This window comes from Ursus arctos, unplaced genomic scaffold, assembly GCF_023065955.2.
Source record: "Ursus arctos isolate Adak ecotype North America unplaced genomic scaffold, UrsArc2.0 scaffold_25, whole genome shotgun sequence".
Taxonomy (NCBI): Eukaryota; Metazoa; Chordata; class Mammalia; order Carnivora; family Ursidae; genus Ursus; species Ursus arctos.
This window is the reverse complement of record NW_026622930.1, coordinates 35,540,502-35,557,061: the sequence shown is the minus strand read 5'-3', so window position 1 is coordinate 35,557,061 and position 16,560 is coordinate 35,540,502. Positions and strand designations below refer to the sequence as shown.

The 16,560-nt window shown below is 38.7% G+C and overlaps 1 long non-coding RNA gene across 1 annotated transcript in view; it reads left to right on the top strand.

Annotated features, from left to right (window-relative positions):
• Positions 1 to 16,560, top strand: part of LOC123000373 (uncharacterized) — a 64,590-nt gene that overhangs the window by 5,044 nt on the left and 42,986 nt on the right. The window contains exon 5 of the long non-coding RNA XR_006408336.3: positions 14,377 to 14,508. This is a non-coding gene — a long non-coding RNA (uncharacterized LOC123000373). The remainder of the gene's footprint in view (positions 1 to 14,376; positions 14,509 to 16,560) is intronic.

Here is a 16,560-nt window from a genome sequence, read left to right as displayed (position 1 = left end):
GAATTAGTGTTTTCTTTTTCTTCAGATAGAATACCCAGCAGTGGAATTGCTTCATCACATGGTAGCTCTATTTTTAATTTCTTTAGGAATCTCCATACAGTTTTCCATAGTGGCAGCACCAATTTATATTCCTACCAACAGTCCACAAGAGTTTCTTTTCCTCTACATCCTCACCTAACCTTGTTATTTCTTGTCTTTTTGATAGTAGCTATTCTGACAGGTATGCGGTGATATTTCATTACAGTTTTGATTCGCATTTACCTGATGATTAGTAATATTGAACACCTTTTCATGTGCCTGTTAACCTTCTGTCTTTTTTGGAAAAATGTCTATTCATATCTCCTGCCCATTTTTAAATTGGGTTTTTTATTTTCTGTTATTGAGTTGTATGAATTTTTTGTCTTGGATATTAGCCCCTCATCAGGTATATGATTTGCAAATATCTTCTCCCATTCAGTAGGGTGCCTTTTCCCTTTGCTGCTGGTTTCCTTTGCTGTGCGGAAGCTTTTCATTTTGACGTAGTCCCACTTGTTTATTTTTGCTTTTGTAGCCCTTGCCTTTGGAGTCAGATCCAAAAACAAAATCACTAATACCAATGTCAAGGACATTACTGCCTGATTTATTCTGGGAGTTTTATGGTTTCAAGTCTTGCATTCAAGGCTTTAGTTCATTTTGAGTTAATTTTTGTAAATAGTGCAAGGTAATGATCCAGTTTTATTCTTTTGCATATAGCTGCCCAATTTGCACATTTACTAGACTATTCTTTCTCCATTGTGTATTCTTGCCTCCTCTGTCATAAATTAATTGGCCATATATGTGGGGGTTTACTTCTGAGCTCTTTCCTGATTCACTGATCCATGTGTCTGCTTTTATGCCAATACCATACTTTTTTTTTTTTAAAGATTTTATTTATTTGACAGAGAGAGACACCGTGAGAGAGGAAACACAAGCAGGGGTAGTGGGAGAGGGAGAAACAGGCTTCCCACTGAGCAGGGAGCCTGATGCTGGGCTCGATCCCAGGACCCTGGGATCAGGACCTGAGCTGAAGGCAGACGCTTAATGACTGAGCCACCCAGGTGCCCCACCAATACCATACTATTTTGATTGCTATAGCTTTGTAGTATTATTATTTGAAATCAGGGAGTGTGATACCTCTGGCATTGTTCTCCTTTCTCAAGACTGTTTTGGCTATTCAAGGTCTTTTGTGGTTCCATATAAATTTTAGGATTATTTGTCCTAGTCCAACTGCCATTGGAATTTTGATAAGGTTTGCATTGATTCTGAAGATTGTTTTGGGTAGTGTGGGCATTTTAACAATATATTTTTTTAAAGATTTTATTTATTTGTCAGAGAGAGACAGAGAGAGAGCGAGCACAAACAGGGGGAGAGGCAGGCAGAGGGAGAAGCAGACTCCCCACTGAGCAAGGAGCCAGACGTGGGATTCAATCCCAGGAGCCTGGGATCATGACCTGAGCTGAAGGCAGATGCTGAACCAACTGAGTCACCCAGGCATGCCCATTTTAACAATATTTATACTTCTAAACCATGTGCATGGAATATCTTTCCATTTATTTGTATCTTCTTGAATGTCTTTCATCAGTGTCTTATATTTTTCAGTGTACAGTTCCTTCACCTCCTTGATTAAATTTTTCCCTATTTTATTCTTTCTAGTGCAGTTGTAAATGGGATTGTTTTCTTGATTTCTCTTTCTGATGGTATATTATTAATATATAGAAATGCAACAGAATTTTGTACATTAATTTTGTATCCTGCAACTTTACTAAATTCATGAATTATTTCTAAGTTTTTTGGTGGTGTCTTAGGGTTTTCTATATATAGTATTATGTCATCTGCAAATAGTGACAGTTTTACTTCTTCCTTTCCATTTTGTATGCCTTTATTTCTTTTTCTTGCCTAGTTGCTGTGGCAAGGACTGCAAATACTATATTGAATAAAAGTGGAGAGAGGGACACCTGGCCAGCTCAGTCAGAAGAGCATGTAACTCTTGCTCTCAGGATTGTAAGTTTAAGCCACATTGGGTGTAGAAATCACTAAAAAATAAATACATAAACTTAAAAAAAAACAAGTGGGGAGAGTGGGCATTCTTGTTTTATTTCTGCTAGTAAAGGAAAAAGCTTTCAGCTTTTTACCATTAAGTGTAATATTAGCTGTGCATTTCTCAAATATGGTCATTATGTATGTTGAGGTACATTCCCTCTATACTGTCTTTGTTGAGAGTTTTTAATCATAAATGAAGGTTGGATTTTATCAAATGCTTTTTCTGAATTTATTGAGATGATGATTATATGATTTTAATCTTTCATTTTTTTAATGTGGTTTATCACATTGATTGATTTGAGGATGTTGAACTGTTCTTGGATCTCTGGAATAAATACATTTGATCATGGTGTATGATCTTTTGAATGTATGGTTCGATTCAATTTGTTAGCATTTTGTTGAGGATTTTTGCAACTATGTTTATCAGGGATATCAGCTTGTAATTTATTTTCTTTCTTTTCTTTTCTTTTCTTTTGTCTTTTTAAGATTTTAAGTAATCTCTGTACCCAGTGTGGGGCTCAAACTTAACTACCCCAATATCAAGAGTAGCATGCTTTTCTGACTGAGCCAGCCAGGCATCCCTGGCCTGTAATTTCTGCTTTTTTGTGTGGTGTCCTTGTCTGGTTTTGATATCAGGATAATGATGGCCTCATAAAATGAGTTTGGAAGTGTTCCTTCATCTTCAAGTTTTTGGAAGAGTTTGAGATGGATAGGTATTAAATCTTCTTTGGATGGTAGAATTCACCAGTGAAGCCATCTGGTCTTGGACTTTTATTTGTTAGGAACTTTTTAATTAGTGATTCAAACTCCTTACTAGTAATCAATCTATTCAGATTTTCTATTTCTTCATGATTCAGTCTTGGAAGATTGTAAGTTTCTAGGAATGTAGTCATTTCTTCTGAGTTGTCCAGTTTTTTGTCATATTGTTGTTCACGGTAGCCTCTTAGATCCTTTGTATTTCTGAGGTATCATTTGTAACTTCTCTTTCATTTCTGATTTTATTTATTTGGGTCCTCCTTTTTCTTGTTGAGTCTAGCTTAAGTTTTGTCAGTTTTGTATATCTTTTCAAAGAACCAGCTCTTAGTTTCATGTATCCTTTCTTTTACTTTTTTTTATTCTTTTTTTTTTTTTTTTTTTTAAGATTTTATTTATTGGGGCACCTGGTGGCTCATTCGGTTAAGTGTCTGCCTTTGGCTCAGGTCATGATCCTGGGATTCTGGGATAGAGCCCCATGTTGGGCTCCCTGCTAAGTGGGAAGTCTGCTTCCCCTTTTCCCTTGGCTCTTGCTTTCTCACACTCACTCTCTCTCTCAAATAAACACATAAAATCTTAGAAAAAATTAAAAATAAAGATTTTATGTGTTTATTTGAGAGAGACAGAGAGAGTGGGAGTGGAGGGAGGGCAGAAGGAAAGAGAGAGGGACAAGCAGACTCCGTGCTCAGCAGGGAGCCTGATGTGGGGCTCCATCCCAGAACCCTGAGATAATGACCTGAGCCACCCAGGCACCCCAGTTGTCTCCTTCCTTCTAATTTTGGGCTTTCCTTGTTCTTTTTTTAGTTCCCTTTTAGGTGTGAAGTTTAAATTTTTATTTGAGATTTTTCTTGTTTCTTGAGGTAGGTCTATATTGATATGAACTTCCCTCCTAGAACCACTTTTGCTGCATCCCATAGATTATGGTAGTTATATTTTTGTTTTCATTTCTCTCTGGGTATTTTTTTTATTTCTCCTTTGATTTCTTGTTTGACCCAGTAGTTGTTCAGGAATGTGTTTAATCACCACATAGTTGTAGTTTTTTCAGTTTTTTTCTTGTAATTGGATTTTAGTTTCATATCATTGTGGTCAGAAGACATACTTGATGTGATTTCTATCTTCTTGAATTTACTGAAATTTGTTTTGTGGCCTAACATGTGGTCTTTTCTGGAGAATAGTCCATGTGCACTTGAGAAGAATGTGTATTCTGCTGCTTGTGGATGGAATGTTTTATATATGTCTGTTAGTCCATCTGGTCTAACTTGTCATTTAAAGTTGATGTTTTCTTATTAATTTTCTGTCTGGATAATTTATCCATTCTTGTAAGTGGAGTGTGAAGATCCCCTGCTGTTATTGTATTGCTGTCAGTTTCTTCCTTTAGATCTGTTAATATTTGCTTTATATATTTTGGTGATCCTATGCTGGGTGCATATGTATTTATAAATGTTATCTTTTATTTTTGGATTGACCCCTTTACCATTATATAGTACCCCTCTTTGTCTTTTATTACACTCTTTGTTTTAAAGTTTATTTTGTTTGGGGGCACCTGGCTGGCTCAGTCAGTGGTGCACGTGACTCTTGATCTCAGAATCATGAGGTCAAGCCCCATGTTGGGTGTGGAGCCTACTTAAAAAAAAAAATCAAAATAAAAAAATAAAGTCTATTTTGTCTGGTACAGGTATAGTTATACCAATTTCTTTTTGTTTCCATTAGCATGGAATATCTTTTTCCATCCCTTCGCTTTCAGTCTGTGTTATTTTTACTTCTGAAGTAAAGCACTATATAGATATATCATGTTTTTTTTTTTAATTCATTCATCCATCCATTCATTTTGAGTGGAGAAGTTAGTCCATTTACATTTAAAGTAATTATTGATAGGTATCTATTTATTGACATTTGTTTATATTTTTTTCTGGCTGTTTTTTTAGTTCTTCTCAGTTCCTTTCTTTATCTCTTTCTTTCTTTCCTTGTAGTTTGATAACTTTCTTTGGTGTTATATTTAGATTACATTCTCATTTTCTTTTGTGTATTTTCTATAGGTTTTTTGCTTTGTGTTTACTGTGAGGATCACATATATCATCTCATGTTTATAACAGTCTATGTTAAGTTGGATAGCAGCTTAAATATGAACAAATTCTAAAACTCTACATTTTTACTCCCCTGTAACATTTGGTTTTGATGTCACATTTTACATTTTTTTATTTAATGTATCCTTTAACTATGTAGTTCAATTTTACTACTTTTGTCTTTTAACCTTCACGGTAGCTTTATACATAGTTAATCTACTACCTTTGTATATATTTGCCTTTTCCAAAGAGATTTTTACTTTCGTATGTTGTCTTGTATTAATTAGTGCTACTTTTTTTCAGATTAAAGAAGTCTCCTTAACATTTCTTATAAGGCTGGTTTAGTAGTGATGAACTCCTTTAGCTTTCACTTATCTGGAAAACTCTTTATCTCACCTTCATTTCTGAATGATAACCTTGCTGGATAGCATATTCTTGGTTGGAAGTTTTTTCCTGACTTTGAATATGACATGTTTCTTCCTTCTGGCCTGCAGTGTTTCTGCTGAGAAATCTGCTGATAGTTCTGTGAGGTTTCACATGTATGTGACAATTTTTCTCTTGCTGCTTTTAAGAGTCTTATCTTTATCTTTAACTTTTGTCATTTTAATTATATGTTTTGTGTGGATCTCTTTGGGTTCATCTTATTTGGAACTCTCTGGGCTTCCTGAACCTGGATGTTTCCTTTCATAGGAAGTTTTAGAGAAGTTTTCAGTCATTATTTCTTCAAATAAGTTTTCTGCCCCTTTCTCTCTTCTCTTTCTGGGACCCCTATAATGTGAATGTTATTCCACATAAGTTTCTTAAGTTATCTGCATTGTTTCTTTTTTTTTTTTTTTTTCCTTTTTGCAACTATCTGGGTGGATTCCATTGCCTTGTCTTGCAGCTTACTGATTCATTCTGCTTCATCGAGTTTGCTGTTGAACCCCTCTATTGAGGTATATTTTTCAGTTCAGTTATTGTATTCTTTAGCTCTTCAACTTCTGTTGGTACTTTGTAAATATTTTCTTTCTCCCTTTGTTGAAGCTCTCACCATGTTCATTCTTCTCCCAAGTTCATCGAGTATCTCTGGGGTCATTATTTTGAATTCTTTGTAGGCTAGATTACTTATCTTTGTATCATTAAGGTCTTTTTCTGAGGTTTTGTGTTGCTCTTTCATTTGCAACATACTTTTTCATTTTGCTTGACTCTCTGTTTGTTTCTATGTATTAGGCAAAACAGCTACCTCTCTCAGTCTTGAAGGAGTGGCCTTGGGTAGGTGATGGATGTTCTAGTTCAACTTTCCCCTCATTCTTGGTTGTCTCTGGAACCTTTGTGATTGTCTAAACTGCCTGATTTATTCTTCATATGTCTTGTTGTTGAGGGTGTGCCAAGACTTGTCAGTGTTCCAAAGGGAGGAATCTCATTTTGCACCTAGTTTCAGGCTGATTAGAAGCCAGGCCTTCAGGTATCAGCTTTTTTTTTTTTTTTCTTAAGATTTTATTTTTAAGTAATCTCTATATCTAACATGGAGCTCAGACTCACAACCCCAAGATCAAGAGTCACATGCTCTAGTAGCAGAGCTAGCCAGGCATCCTGGTAGCAGCTTTGAAAATATGCAAATATATATAGTCCTGTGGGGCTGTAATCATAATCCCTGCTGGCCTCAAGACCAAGAGATCTGGAGGTATCCCCTGGGTGACAGCTGCAAAACTTGGGGCTCCAAATGTGTACATAAGCTTCCTTCTGGGAGGTCTTGTTGAGCTGTAGAGAGGCCAAGGGAGTGTGGAGGATGATGTGTTCCTGCTTACATTCCCTGGGAGTGCCTACTTAGCCTCTAGATATTCGGGAAACCTAAAGTCTGTCCCTCAGGCTGCAGCTCCAAACTGAATAAATAGACATTTTTCACAAGACTGGGGTTGTGTTTCAGTCTGTTGTTTATTAATTTTTATTTGAGAGAGAGAGAGAGAGAGACAGTATGTAAGCAAGGGGAGTGACAAAGGGTGGGAGGAGAGAATCTCAAACAGACTCCACGCTGATTGTAGAGCCTGATGGAGGGCTCCATCTCATGACCCAAGATCATGACCCCGAGATCATGACCTGAGCTGAAACCAAGAGTCGGTCACTCAACTGACTGAGTCAACCAGACACCCCCTGTCTACTGTCTATGCAGTGCCCTGGGGGTGGTGGCTGGCCAAGAACTGTCTTTCTAGTTATTATATTCCTGTGGAGCTTAGGAATGCCAGCCTCTTTGGCCACCAGGGCCAGGTGATCAAGGGGCCCACACCAGCACCCATAGCTTTAGCTAGGCAATGAAGAGTATAAAGGGTGGGGGCATACTCACTGCCATTGGAAAGGCAGCCAGAAAATGTCTTGACTGCACACGCCTGCAGGCTTCAGGAATGCACTGGGAGAGTACTTTGTGTGCCTGCACCAGCTTTAGCCTGGGAGCAGGACGATGCCATAGCCGCTCGTGTTTGCCCACCCTGGCTAGAGAGCATGAGAATGCCGCAGCCACATGCACTCTCCAGCCTCAGCAAAGCCGGAGGACAGTGCTACACTGCTCACTCCCACCTGTCTTAGCAAGGCAGCAGGAGAGTGCCACATTGGAATTTGCCCCCCTATGCCAGCAGAATAGGTGGAAAGTGCAAACGTGGCATCTTTTAGCACCTCCATCTCTGGGGAGCATTTCAGCTGTTCCCTGCCCCCAAGCAGATGCTTTTATGTTAGCAAATGAATCTCCTTCATGTACAGACTAGGCAGTTTTCCAACCGCTGGTTTTCCCCTGGGTCCTACGGCAGGTGAGACCGCACGTGGGCCCTTTAAAAAGATAATCTCAGTTTCCTATAACACTTTAGGCCCCTTGGTCATCAGTTCTGTTTGTTTTTTAAGCCAGATGCATTGGGGGCCCATCTCTCTGGTGCAGATTCCAGGGATTGAGGTGCCTCATGGAGAATACGAACACTTCACTCCTCTGGGAGAAGCACCAGATGGGTGAGATCCCTCCCTACTGTGTGTCACTGAGCTGGGAATGAAGTTTTTGGCAAGACTGTCTCTACCTCTCCTACCTGTCTCAATGTGGTCTTTTTATCTTTTTTGGGGGGGAGAAGCAGTTCGTTTAATTTCCAGTACTTTTTCAGAGAGAAATGATCCATATGTAGCTGTAGATTTGGTTACTTGGAGAGAGGAGGTGAGTTCAGGTTCAAGATGCTGCCATCTTGCCACAATTGGTATATTTTCAAATGTAGTTTTTTGAAAATACAGTAGAATGAACAATGTATCTTTTGGGGGCAGTATTTTTTTCATTGTGGCCAAAAATACATAACATAGGGGCGCCTGGGTGGCTCAGTCAGTTGACCATCTGCCTTCGGCTCAGGTCGTGATCTTAGGGTCCTGGGATCAAGCCCTGCGTCTGGCTCCCTACTCGGTGGGGAGCCTGCTTCTCCCTCTCCCACTACCCTGCTTGTGCTCACTCACTCTCTCTCTCTTTAAATAAATAAATGAAATCTTTAAAAAAATACATAATACAAAATTTGCCATCTCAACCTTTAAAAAAAAATCTTTTTTGTATGTGGGTATTCAAGGAGTTTGAAGATTTTTAAGATTAGAATTGGAAATGGATTCACAGAATTATATTGCTGGAAGGGGGTTAGAAGCCATTTTATTAATGTCCTCATTTTCTGAGAGTCATGCAATTTATTAATCTCGTAAATTAAGCACCAATTTATTAAGCACCAATGTCCTTAAGACACACCTCCTGCTTTCGATATGGGCACATTCAGGTAGCCACTGAGAGTGCGATCAAGAGCTGCCACCATTCTTGCAGGCCCAGATTGGACGACTGGGGATTTTCTTTTGAATTTTCCTCCTCTGAATCCTGTCACTGATTCCTCTTTTTTCCTACTGCCACAACTCTAAGCCAAGTTCAGTTGACAAAGAAGGCGCATTCTAGGAAATGGTTGAGGATTTGTTTATGTTATAGAGTGGAGTTTCAGAGTCACAGTTGAATTTATACAAGAAACCTATAACAGCTTCTTCAACTATAACAAATTCTGTGTTGACCTTTTAGATCCATAATCCTCGCTTCCTCCTTTAGCAATCCAGTGTGATTTTCAGTGGGAACAAGGATGCAGCCTTCACCTGTCAGGCTGGTCTTTTATTCATAGACCACCTACATTACTCATTCAAAACCTCCTTCCCTTACCTGAAATGCTGGTTTTCTTTCCTTCTACCTAGCTATCTAACGCCCGTAATCACGGTTCATGTCTTTCATAAAGTACCCAAGAAAATGAACACCTGAGTTAATCTTGCAAGAACTCTGGAATCAATTCCTCCGGTGACCACAGGTTCACCACCTTCAGCTCGGACAAGGGAGTAGTAGGTTCCCTGAAACTTGTTTACTTGAGTCAGGGAAGGATTGGAGTCATCTCTCTTCAATGGCTGCAGCTTTAACTTCTAAAATCAGAAACATAGTAGCCATATTTCTTTAATCAAAGCTAGTGAGCAGCAGAGAGAAAGTGAAACCGCCACACAGATAGCAACAGAAACAAAGGATTTTGAAGACTCCTAACAAGGTTCAAGTCTGCTCTTTCCAGTTGTTTCTAAGGGCTACCTCTGCAGCCTTACCTTTGTGATCCTAGATTGTTCAATCCTTCCGTGGATTTCATGAACAAATAAATTCCCCTTTCCATTTAAGTATGTTTGAGATGGGTTTCTGTTATTTTCAGATAAAATACAATCACACAGGTAGTTGAGGCAGAATTAGAACCAGAAGTCAGATCTGATTGCTGATCTATAACTTTGCCCACGAACAGTGATGTTGTCCTTATGCTGATCTTCTAATTCTTTCTTTATCTCTGGTAATGTACTGCGAATAGCAGAGTGGGCACTATGTAAGAGTTGATGGGTTACCAAGAGTTTGTGCAGTTGACTGCTGTAGAGAACACACCACCTGGAGCTAGGTTTAGGGCTTGGGTCTGTCTCTGACTTCCTCTGTGATCTTAGACAAATAATCTCAGAGGCACAAATCCTCCTTGCAAAAAGGGAAGAATAGCAGTCCTGTCTACCTTACAGGATTATGGAAAGGCTAAAATGACATTATATAGGTAAGAAATTTTTAAACTATAAAGTGAATTAACAACCACAAACATGTAATTGTAATAGTTATAGAAAATTGGACTGAAGGTGTGCTGAGGACAAAATATACCTTGGAACTTTTATTTAAAGAACTGAATCTGATCTCTTACTATCATCTTAACATCATCATTCAAATATCCGTCGTGTTCTCCATCTCAGCATATTCAGATGGAACACAGTGTTTTTGTCATACCTTTCCCAGCATTCGCCACCCCCTTGAATCTGTTGTCCATACTACTTTCACAACTGCTTTCTAGAAGGCAAACGTGATCACAGTTCTGCCCTGCTTAAAATCCTTCAGTTTTATCCTCTTTAGGTTAAAATTCAAATTTTACTTTGGCATTCAAGATGAACTAAATTTAGGTTGTCCAGGATAGGATAGATGAGGAAAAACAGGTGATTGAGGTCTAATTTCCTCAGAACCTTGGTTTCACAGAGCCTGGTCCACATCCTACCTGGCTTTTTGTTTTCTTCTCCCTCCCCCAGTGATGTTTGCAAGCTGAGAGGACTTTGACGGGCAGAGTGAGGGAAGCCAGGTGTTATTCAGGGCCTCACATAAACAGTCTTCATCATCCTGCCCCTGCCTGTCTCTCCTTCCACTGCCCGCATACCCTCACTTCGCAGTCACTTATTCTTAGATGAAGGTCCCTGAATATTCAGAGCTCCTGAGTTCCTCTGTGTGTCACTCCATATTATTCCTTTCTGTCTTGAACTCACTTCCTTCCATTTCTCACCCAACTGAGTCCTTCAAGACAATGACTTAGTTGCAGACAGGAACAATACCCTTGATTTCTATATCCCTAGCACCTAAATGTTTACTGAATAACTGCATGAATAAACATAAATGAATGAGGTTTGGGAATCCATTCCTACAGAACTCCCCTAGAAAGATATTGAACCTTAAAGAGATTGTTAAAATGTATATGAACTTGATTACTTGGCTTTGGCTCATTCTCAGCACAGCTGTGGGTTATAAGAGACCATTTTCTTGTCTGTTTCTTATACAAATCTTTGATACCTGATGATCCTTAGAGATGTTACAGGTTCTGGTCAAACCAGTGTGTCCACTAGCTACTTGGTAATACATTCCTTGGAATTACTTGATTTAAATGATCACTGAGAGGCATCAAGAAAGTGAAGCTTCTCCTTTATGGATAGCCAATTTTGATAACAAAGGTAACAGTAATTGGATCTTTTTACAGAACATACACTATTTGATGTGTTTTACAGATAGTAACTAATTTAATCCTCTCAACAGCCCTGTAAAGTAGATCTTTCTATCTTCATGCTACACATGAAAAATGGGGGCACAGAAACGTGGAATATGCTCAACATCACAGAGCTAGTAAGTAGCAGAGCCTGCTCTCAGATGTCAGAAACCAGAACCCACACTCTGAACATGTTATGCTGTCTTACCTCCCAAGAACTCTTAAAACTGTCAGATCAGTCTTTGCTATTCTCTTATTACCATCATATTTAGGAGATTCTATATTCTGCCTTAGGGTAAACAATATTCAATTGACTTCTAATCCTGAACCTCTCACATTATATTTAGTTGATCATTAGGTATAATAAACATATGTTACAGAAAATGTCACAGGGAGCCACAAAGGAAATAGAATAATTTTCCATTCATTTTAATTAAAAGAATGAATATTGGGGTGCCTGGGTGGCTCAGTAAGTTTAGTGTCTGACTCTTGGTTTCTGCTCAGGTTGTGATCCCATGGTCATAAGATCGAGCCTGCGTTGAGCTCTATGCTCAGTGTGGAGTCTGCTTCAGATTCTCTCTGTCTCCTTCCTTCTCTCTCTGTCTCTCAAATAAATAAATAACATTTTTTAAAAAGAAAAGGAAAGGAAAGAAGAGAATGAATATTGAGTGCTTTCCAAGTGTGAGGCATTAGACTAAGGGCCAAAGATGATACACTGTCTTGACCTCAAAGAACTTATAATCTAGATGGACAGATTTAAAAATGTATACAACTTGCTGTAATAAAAAAACACAACTATTTTTAATGCTTTAACGAAGGTACAGACACAGTGTTAGGAGAATAATAATGGAAGAGATTAATTCCAAGATAGGGAAGGAATAGCATTTGTGTTGGATAGAAATTCAGGGAGGGGGGATTTGGGAAGGAAAACATCTGAGGTACAGAAAAAGTAAATAGGGGGCGCCTGGGTGGCACAGCAGTTAAGCGTCTGCCTTCAGCTCAGGGTGTGATCCCAGCGTTCTGGGATCGAGCCCCACATCAGGCTCCTCCACTATGAGCCTGCTTCTTCCTCTCCCACTCCCCCTGCTTGTGTTCCCTCTCTCGCTGGCTGTCTCTATCTCTGTCAAATAAATAAATAAAATCTTTTAAAAAGAAAAGAAAAGAAAAAGTAAATAGGCAGGCAACAATGAGACTGGAGAAAGAAGGAAGGTTTTAGAAAGGGTTAGAAGGTTTAGAAGGCTTCATGGGAGGAAGAGATGAAATTAGACCTCGTTGTGGAAAGACTTAAATGCTACACTAAGGAATTTGAACTTTATTGTTAGGCAACAGAGAGCAAAAACAACAACAACAACAACAACAAAAAGAATATGAAAGAATGCTGAGATTGGAGGAATAATCTTTAGGAAGATGAACTTACTGGCAATGTGAAAAAGTAAATAAAATTGGAGGCTGAAGAGGCCAGTTCGTAATGGACGAGGATGAGGTTAATAAGGGCCTGAACAAGAGCAGTGGCAATGTGAAGAAAGGAGATGGCAGGTTTGAGATTCTCAGAAAATATCTGTCTAGGATGAAATAATGGGAAATCAGTTTAAGAAATGTCATATTCAAAGACAGAGTCAAATGAAATAAAAAACAATGAAATGAAATGTCAAATGAAAAACAATTCTGAAAGAATTTTCCAGTGGGGAGTGGGGCCACTGTACCCTGTGATCATAAGGCTTGCAAGCATCTCAGAAGCTGGGCAAAAAGGATTTTTTTTCTTTTACGTAGAAAAGTGAACAAAGGTAGAAGCAACCAGGTGTGGGGACAGGAGATGAAAGGGTGGTGGCAGAACGGTAGATAAGAGAATGTTTTACCCCAAGGCCAGTCTCTTTCCAGGGAGCTGCCCATATGGAAGGGCAGTATGCTGACTCAAGCTCAGAGTGGACCAAAGTTCAGGGACCTGGGGAGAGGAAAGAAACTTAACCAAGGTTTAGTTAATATCATTTTGTTCCTGTCGATCAGTAAGGACAATACCAGTTCACCTAGTCACTTATGAACCACAGAATGGGAATTTGAGGGTCTGTGTCTGGCTCTGCCAGAGCTAAACATGGCAGGCATCTTACCTAAGGCTTATGGGGAAGCATGGTTCCTTGCAGTAGGCTATTTTCAAAAAAGGGTGAGGGGATTTCTTAACCTTCAGGTAAAGTTCAACATTGTCAAGTAAAATAAGGAGGCATTACTTTATACTCAGATTCCTATTGATGAGGGAAAGTGTTAGTATTCTTTGGCCCAAACCTATTTGCATTTCATTTCAACACCTAGGCATAGTCATCCACTCTGACATCCCCACATCCAGTAACAGGACAGACTCCAGTACAGGTTTCCCCTGCTGGCTGAAAAGGGAGCGTTCTTTATGAAATCTTTCATAACCCAAAATGGCATGAAATGAAAATCCTGTTGAGATTTCTTTCAGTTTGCAAAAAGAGGTACTATTGTGGGTCTTTCATATAAGCCAAGTGGCATAATGCAGACTTTCAAAAAGTGGAAGATACCTATATTTTAAGATTTTATAGATTTATTTATTTTAAAGGGAGGGAGGGGCAGAGGGGGAGAGTCAGAAGTAGGGGGAGAGAGAGAATTAAGCAGGCTCTACACTGGCGATCATGACCTGAGCCGAAACCAAGAGTTGAACACTTAACCAACTCAGCCACACCAGGCGCTCCGAGATGCCAAATTTTAAAATTTATTTGGAGCATAGCCATTCTGTTGCTTTCAAAGTTTAATGTCCTAGCTAGTCAATAAGAATAAAAATGGTTGCCAGATGCTAAAATTGTTGCTGAAAGGTAAACTGCAAATGAAAGATCTTAGGCTTTGAACCTGTAGTTTGAACATTGCAGTTTTGATTGTTGCTAGTTCAGGATAACAGGAAAGTTGGCATGAAGTTTGTCAGTTGATAGACTGTTGATATGCAGGTACCTAAGATGATAGTTATATCTGGGTAGTGCTATATTTATAATATATATTTATAATGTACCTATGGTCAAGGTTCTCTTTCATTTGCAAGTGGCAGAAACCTAACTTAAACTAACGTAAAAGGTCAACTGCAGCTAGATTCAGTCTCAAATGATGTCATTGGAATGCTGTCATACACACACTCTCAGCATTGCCTTCTTGCTGTTTTTGCCTTTATTCTCGTATAGGCTTTCTCTACATACTCGGATAGGCAGGTGGCAGAGCTGGCCATCTGCAGCTTCAGGCTTATATTTTCCTCAAAGCCGGAGATCCCTTCAACATTATTGGCAAATGTCCAGAGAGGATTGTGACTGCCCCTGGTGAGTCCCTCCACGTGGCCAATCCCTGTTGCCATGGGTATGCGGTATCTAGCCAGGTCTGCACCATCTGTTTACTCCTAAGGTGATGGTGGTGGTGGCGGTGTTATATGAGAAGTGTATGCTGGTAGAGAGGGTGTATGGAATCAGCCCTATCTGCAGGATATGGATTCTCCATAAGAAAACAGGGAGGAAAGATCTACTGGGCAGGAGACTGTAGCTATTACAACTCACTACCAATACTAAAGTGGCCTTTCATGTCCAGCTTCTTGCATTTCTTTTGTTTGTTTGTTTGTTTTTAAAGATTTTATTTTTAAATAATCTCTACACCCAACATGGGGCCCAAACTTACAACCCTGAGATCAAGAGTCACACACTCTACCGACTGAGCCAGCCATCTTGCATTTGTTACTCACAAAAATAATTTCAGATCCTCAATATGCACTGCTGTTTCAAATTCTTAAACTTAGGAATTATCTCCAAGAAATTATTATCCTTCTTATGACATCTAAAACATTTTGATCCATGGGTCTAGTTAGTATTCAATAATATTGTAGTTCAACAGTCAGCTCTATTAATAGAATTTCTCAAGAAAGTCATGCACTACAGCAATACATAATATGAAGTGTTATGATTTATGCAAAATGATTCATATATTTTTTCTTTTTTTAAACATTTATTTGAGAGACAGAGCTTGAGCAGTGGGGAGGGGCAGAGGGAGAAGCAGACTCCCCGCTGAGTGTAGAACCCAACTTGGGGCTCTATCCCAGGATCCTGAGATCATGACCTGAGCTGAAGTCAGACGCTTAACCAACTGAGCCACCCATTGTACTTTTTAACCTATTTCCTCACATCCCTTATTCTAGATAGATTCCTGTCTTTTGGTCACTGAAAGAAAATTTATTTGAGTAATGAAAGATTCTAAAATAACTCAATACCTCACTTGAAGAAAAACTGGTTTAGGAAGTAAAATGAATTTGTCAAGTCAGTTTGATTTAGAGCTGGTATTTAAAATCGGCAGTTATGGAGTACATGACACATCAAGAGACAGCTTGTCTATAAAACACATAGGCGACTGTAACTGAAAGTCTAGAAACTTATAGCCAGAGGAACCCTATGTTGGATTCCCTTATCGTTGTTGCACTGTGTCTCATGGCATTTTTATGAAAAAAGAAAAAAGGTGAAGAAAGGCATATTATGAAAATAAAGGAAACATAAAAATTATAAATATTTTATTGCCACACTAAAGAATGAATAATATCTTTAATGGGAGCTGTGCACAGGTGTATTATCTGTGTAATAAACTTTGTGTATTGAATTGATTAGGTAAGTGCTTTAAATTTGAGAAGTACTGCTCCAAGTCTATATTACATCATGTTAATACATTTTTTTTTGCCAGCAATTTAAAATAGATACATAGCTAAAGGTACTAGGTATTACTGCAATAGTCTTATCATCCTACGTCTATTATTAAAATAGTTTTTTTGGGGGGTGCCTGGGTGGCTCAGCCATTAAGTGTTTGCCTTCAGCTCAGGTCATGATCCCGGGGTCCTGGGATTGAGCCTTGCATCCTGCTCAGCGGGAAGCCTGCTTCTCCCTCTCCCGCTCCCCCTGCTTGTGTTCCCTCTCTTGCTGTCTCTCTGTGTCAAATAAATAAATAAATAAATAAATAAAATCTTTAAAAAAATAGGTTTCTTTGAATAAATAAATAAGTAAATAAGTAAATAAATAAATAAATAAAATAGTTTTAGAAGACATTCCTGTTGCCATTAACAAAAGAACCTTGGCAAGTGAAGACTTCTTTTTACTTATACTCCTTTTGTTATATATATCCACAGTCTAGTGAGAATCGTAACTTTAAAGATTTTCCTTTAGTATTTCACATTCATTGAACATTATAAATTGAAAACTTTTTGATATTGTTTTTTTCTTTCAAGATTTTATTTAAATTCTAGTTAGTTAACATATAATGTAGTATTAGCTTCAGGGGTAGAATTTAGTGATTCATCACTTGCATAGAGTGCCCAGTAATCATCACAGGTGCCCTCTTTAGTG